This window comes from Petaurus breviceps, unplaced genomic scaffold (genome assembly GCF_028583685.1).
Source record: "Petaurus breviceps papuanus isolate PSGF00001 unplaced genomic scaffold, PetGlider_PUasm1.0 176, whole genome shotgun sequence".
Classification (NCBI taxonomy): Eukaryota; Metazoa; Chordata; class Mammalia; order Diprotodontia; family Petauridae; genus Petaurus; species Petaurus breviceps.
This window is the reverse complement of record NW_027185771.1, coordinates 36,825,555-36,831,846: the sequence shown is the minus strand read 5'-3', so window position 1 is coordinate 36,831,846 and position 6,292 is coordinate 36,825,555. Positions and strand designations below refer to the sequence as shown.

Genomic DNA, 6,292 nt, shown 5'->3' with positions numbered 1-6,292 from the left:
ACAATTTTTGATATGGTTAACTTTTTCTGCTTGACTATACATATTTGTTGCAAGTATTTTGTTTTTCTGTTTGTTTTTCTCCAATGAGATAGGAGAGGTGGGTGTGAGAGAAAAGCAATTTTGTCAATTAAAAAAAAAACAGTTCAAGCAGGCTAGTCCACCATCTGCCAATGCCTTCCTCTATAAGGTTAATATATACCTACTTTGTAGATATCTTGTATACATCTATAAACATGCCTATCTTCCCTCTATTATCACCTTGCATCAGTTTTCTGTAAGCTTATATAAGTATGTGCATATTGTCTCCCATGTTGGAATGTAAGCTCTTTAAAAGGAAGGACTATTGGTTTTTGTATTTGCATTTCCCCAGTTTATAGCATAGTTCCTGACCCATAATAGGTGCTTAAAAATGTTAATGGATCAGTTAATGAATATATTTTAATTAATGAAATAGCATCCAGTAAGAAATAAGTGGCATGAAGAACTGACAAGAAACAAGAAGATTTGTATCAACTGATGCATAGTGAAGTAACTGGAACATGGAAAACAACATGTACCTGAGAATACTAAAAGGAAAATTAATTCTGTATAGTTTTTCCTAGAAAAGAGAATATAACATATTTCCCTACTTTAGGTAGAAAGTTAGGTGATTCTAGATGTAGAATATTACATAAATTTTAAGATATTGTCACTACATTGATTTTGTTATAAACGAGTGTTCAAATAGTTGGATGGATTAGGGAATGGTTTACCAGAAACTCTTTAAAAAAAAGAAATTCTATTGAAAATAACAAGTCCTGAGTGAGTTCTGGTATTTTAACTTCCAAGTGTTTCACACATGTTTATTTAAATATAGCTTCAATTTCAATTCTTCATAGAAATCAAGGGAGGCAAAAAACAGGCAAAATGTTCATTGTTATAATGATTTGACTGCTAATGTGATAACAATGGTCACACATTCAAAGATCTAAAGCTAGAAAAGACCTTATTTTGCGGAAGATGAAACTGAGGCCAGGAGAGGTTTCATAACCTGCCTAAGCTGACACAGATAGAAAACATCAGAGTCAGGGTTCTTAGCCGGGTCCTTTAATCCTAGGACCAGAATCATTTCCACTGTACCACATGGCCTCATTACGGTGCAAATTAATTTGTAGATTTAATGCTACTAGAGGAACTAATAACAAAATTCATTTAGAGCGACAAAATTTCTAGCATATTAAGAGTAATGATGAAAAAGTAGGAATGAAGAGCATGACATCATTAGACCTCAAACCCTGACAGGGCATTAATTATCAGAATTATTTGGTACTGGTTAGAATATTTTTTTAAAAAATAGATTGGGGCAGGGGGGGAGGCAGAGTCAAGATGGCAGAGTAGAAACAGGACTTCTGTGGGGCTCCTGCTCTCGCCTCCTCCAATTCATGTGAAAAATGACTCTAAACAAACTTTGGAGCTACAGAACACACAAAATGTCCCACTGAGGACAGCCTGGCAGGCCAGCAGGAAGAGGCCAGGGAGTTCTGGGAGCTGAGCACAGCCTCAAGTGAGCCAGAGGTTTTAGCCTCAGGGGAGGCCTGACCAGCCGCTGGTTGGAGGGACTTCACATCACCAGAAGCTATAGTGGTTTTCAGAATTATCAACCCATAGACGCTAAAGACAAAGTGAGAGGTCAGTGCAGTGTGGACTTTCGGATCCAGTACTTTGGGAGCACAGTCCGACCTTTATCCCCTGGAGGGAGAAGCCACTGAGGCGCCATGGCCATGTAGCTGCCACCACATGACAGCTTCAGCTGCTGGCCTGCAGATTGTAGGGGGACCAAGTGACCAGTCTGAAGGGTAATCACTCTTGCTTTAACCTTCTTGCATCTGAATTAGTACATCAAGTATTTTTTTTTATTTTAATTTTGTTAACCTCATCTTTGTTTTACAGGGTTTCTAATTTTGGTATTTAATTTTTAAAAATTTATTGGTTTCTTATTTTTTTAGTTGCATTCCCAATTCATTGATATATTCTTTCTCTTTTGACAATTAAAATGTTTAGAGAGATAAATCTTCACAAAAAAACTACTTTGGCTCCATTTCCAAAATTTTGGCATGTTGTCTTCAAATTTTTCATGTGATCTTTAATATAATTATTTATTGTTCTTATGACTTTTTCTTAAATAGTAGCCAATTATTATTTTTTTTTTACTTTGAGAATTGCTTTAGCTCTATCTCTCAAAATTTGGTATATTTCTTCATTGTTGTCATTCTCTAAAACAGAGCTATTCATGGTTTCTGTGATCAGTTCTTTGGCCCACTCATTATTTAGCATGTGATTACATAGTTTTCATTTCAGCATTAATCTTTTGCCTGTGTTTCTAGTACTCATTACTATTTTAATGCATAATGATGTGTAAAGACACAGTAACCAAATCTTTCTTTTTACAATTATCTATGGTTGTCAGTGTGGTCTAGAATATGAGTTTTTGTAAAGATATCTCAGACTATTGAGACATATATACATTCTTTAATACTCTCCAATAGTCTATTCAGATCTATTTTTCTTTTGTTTTTTTTTAACTAGTTTCATCCATTTCTAAAAAAGGAACAAAACCTCTCACACTTATTATCTTGCAATATGTCTTTATAATTCAATTACATTTATTTTATAAATCTTAATGCAATTCTATTTGGGCCATATTCATGTAGTCCACATAATCTTGTCCTAACTCACATTGGTGAATTAGTCTCTGAGCAAGGTTGTACATTTCCCTCAGGGCATAAAGGGTGTTAATTTAATGCCATTGGCTGGAGCTCCCATTCCTCAATGTTAACAACCAGGAATTAGTGTTCCAGTTTAATTTAACCAATCAAAATCAATTAGCTTTTGCAAAGAGAGAATATAGAGCAAGAGTATATATACAAACATTTTACCCAACATCTTAGGACACATTTTCCCCTCTAACACCTCAATCCTTGGGGAGAATTAACTTGAATTAAAAGCAGTTACTATAAAGCTTTTACCTCTCCCATGACTCTGGGAGCAGCAGTCTCACATCTAACTCAGAAATTTCACAGCCTGACCAGCAACCTCAATATCCCCCCAAATGGCATCTACCATCAGGGATCAATTTTGAATGTCCTAAAGGAAGACCAGATTTCCCCCAGAACAAAGTCACTGTTGTTGGGGTTGGTGCAGTTGGCTTGGCATGTGCCATCGGTATCTTAACAAAGGATTTGATTGATGAACTTGCCCTTGCTGATGTAATAGAAGACAAACTAAAGGGAAAGATGATGGTTTTCCAACATGGCAGACTTTTCCTCAAAATGCCAAAGTTTGTTTCTGGCAAAGACTGTGGTGTGACAGCAAACTCAAAACTGGTCATTGCTACGGCTGGGGCACGTCAACAGGAGGGAAAAAGTCATCTTAATTTGGTCAAGCATAATGTGAATATCTTTAAATTCATCATTTCCAATATTGTTAAATACAGCCCTAATTAACAAGCTGCTTATTGTTTCCAGTCCAGTGGATATTTTGACATATGTGTCCTGGAAGCTAAGTGGCTTTCCTGAAAATCGTGTTATTGGAAGTGGTTGCAATCTGGATTCTGCCTGTTTCCATTACCTAATGGGGGAGAGACTTGGTATCCATTCTTCAGGTTGTCATGGATGGGTCCTTGGGGAACATGGAGACTCTGGTGTTCCTGTGTGGAGTGGTATGAATATTGCCGGAGTGTCTTTGAAGAATCTTCATCCTCCTTTGGGAACTGATGCTGATGCAGAGAATTGGAAAGATGTTCATAGACAGGTGGTTGAAAGTGCTTATGAGGTGTTCAAATTGAAGGGCTACACGTCCTGGACCATTGATTTGTCTGTGGCACATCTGGCATAAAGCATTATGAAGAATCATAGGAGAGTGCATCCAATTTCCACCATGATTAAGGGCCTATATGGCATTAATGGGGAAGTCTTCCTTACTATCCCATGTGTCTTGGGACAGAATGGCATTTCCAATGTGGTGAAGGTAAACCTGAATCCAGAGGAGGAGAGACATTTAGAGAAGAGCACAGATGCTCTTTGGGGAATCCAGAAGGAGCTACAATTTTAAAATCTTTTAATGTGCTGCCATCAAGAGAACATGACAGTGGATAAGGGGTTATCTATGAGGTGCTTTTCAAATAGGTCAAATCCTTCCTCTGATTAGTGATTAAACACCAGAAATGTAAAACCTGTGAACACACTCTAGTCTCTTCCTGAAGTTAGAAATGGGGAATAATACAGTGTGACTATTTGTTAAACCCTGTTGTGTTTACATATGATGCTGTAGTCTCAATAGTTGGTGACAAGCAGAGGCAGCACCGCACAGGTATATAAAGTACCTGCCTTGTATGTAGGTGCTATAGGTTCCTGTGGGTCCAAAAGACAACACTCCTGGATACAAAACATCATACAATAATAATTCTTTATTGAAGCATTGATTACCTCTGTGCTCCCCTCCATTAGGGCTCTACAGCATGGCTCCATGTATCACCTTTCCAGAGAACCTGATTTTGTCTACATATATGTGTGTGTGTGTGTATAGATATATATATATATATATATACATATATATATTTATTCCATATTATACAAAAAGATCTGTATACGCACAACAATGCAACCAGTTCCTCATGTGTCATACTAGCCCTAATACTGAATAAACAACAAATAACTGAAAAAAAGAGCTTTTACCTAACCAGGTTCACTTATAGCATCTCAGCTACTGCTGGGTTGGATCAAGCAGGTTTTTCTTTCAGGTGTCTGTTGCCTTACCCATTCTTGGCTTCTAAGAAATCTTAGGATGGATTACAGCTCTGGTCTTCTGGCACTTGCTATTCTGACTTTTCAAAGCTCAGAAGACCTTAGACATCTCCAGTATTCCTTCACCTAAAAGCAGGAAAAACAAATCTCCCACAAGAAAAAAAAACCCAAAGGCCTATGTTCATGGTCCATCATGGTGGAGGGGGAAAAATAGGCAGTCAGAGGCAGAAGCCCACCATCATTGCTACCACATCTCTCATCAACAGCTGGGTGCTTCAGCTTCAAGCTGGCTCAAGGTGAGGGAGGACCTGATGGCCCATCCAGAAACTTATAGCAATCCTAGCCTCCTAACACAGCCATTCAGAAAACAGAGAATGGTTTGGATATTTACTACCTTTTAAACACCATCTAAGTTCTGACTCAGAAACTATTTGGAAGGCTCTTCTTCATCTGAAAGGGGACCAGAAACATAATACCTGAACTCATTCTGTTATCAGTGAAATAGGCCCTTCCATTAAATGTTAATACATTGCTCTGGAAGTAAGCTCTCCTGCTTCATCCACAGGGCCTGGGACTAGGTAGAGTTTAATTTGAAGCTGGGGCTCTATTGACATGGCCCCGTTTTACTGACAATATTTAGTAATTATAATGTTTCATTGCCTATGATTCTTTGAAATGTAATGCAGTTTCTCTATCTCTCTTAATAGTTTGAATTTTTATCGTTCCATTATCTGAAATCATAATTGATGTTCTAGGGTTTTTTTTAATATAACATGAATCATAGTCAGTTTTGTTCATTATTTCCATCTTACTTTCTTATCAACTTTGTTATGCTATTTCATTTAATTGAATTCCTTTATATCTGACTTATTTTTATGTTTAATTAATTTAATTTAGTATTTCTTCTAATCAGTGTATTCCATATTTTTGTAAATATTTATTTATTTGTTTTCAATTTATTGGTACATAACTGGGCAAAAAAGATTCTAAAAGTCTCCTTTATTTAATCGTTATTTGATATAAATTCTCCATTTTAATTTTTTTTAATTGGTGATTTGATTTTCTTCTCTCTTTTTAAGAAATCAGATTTTGTGGTTCTGGTTGTTTAGTCATCCAGTCATGTCCAACTCTTTGTGACCTTATGGACCACAGCATACCAGACCCTGCTATCCTCCACTATCTTTCAAAGTTTGTCCAGGTTCACATTCATTGTTTCCATGATACTATTTATCCATCTCATCCTTTGTAGTCACCTCTTCCTTTTGCCCTCCACATCAGTGTTTTCTCCATTGAGTTACATGTCTTCATTATGTGGCCAAAGTATTTAAGTTGCAACATGAGTATTTGACCCTACAGTGAATAGCATGAATTACTTGACAGATTTGACCTCCTTGCTGTACAAAGGACTCTCGAAAGTCTTCTCCAGCACCACAATTTGAAAGCATCGATTCTGTGGCACTCAGCTTTCCTTATAGTTAAAGTCTCACAGCCATACATTGCTATTGGAAAAA

At 36.9% G+C, this 6,292-nt stretch overlaps 1 pseudogene; it reads left to right on the top strand.

Annotated features, from left to right (window-relative positions):
• Positions 1-3,257: 3,257 nt before the first annotated feature.
• LOC138159648 (L-lactate dehydrogenase A chain pseudogene) lies at positions 3,258-4,089 on the top strand (annotated as a pseudogene).
• The last annotated feature ends 2,203 nt before the right edge of the window (positions 4,090-6,292 follow it).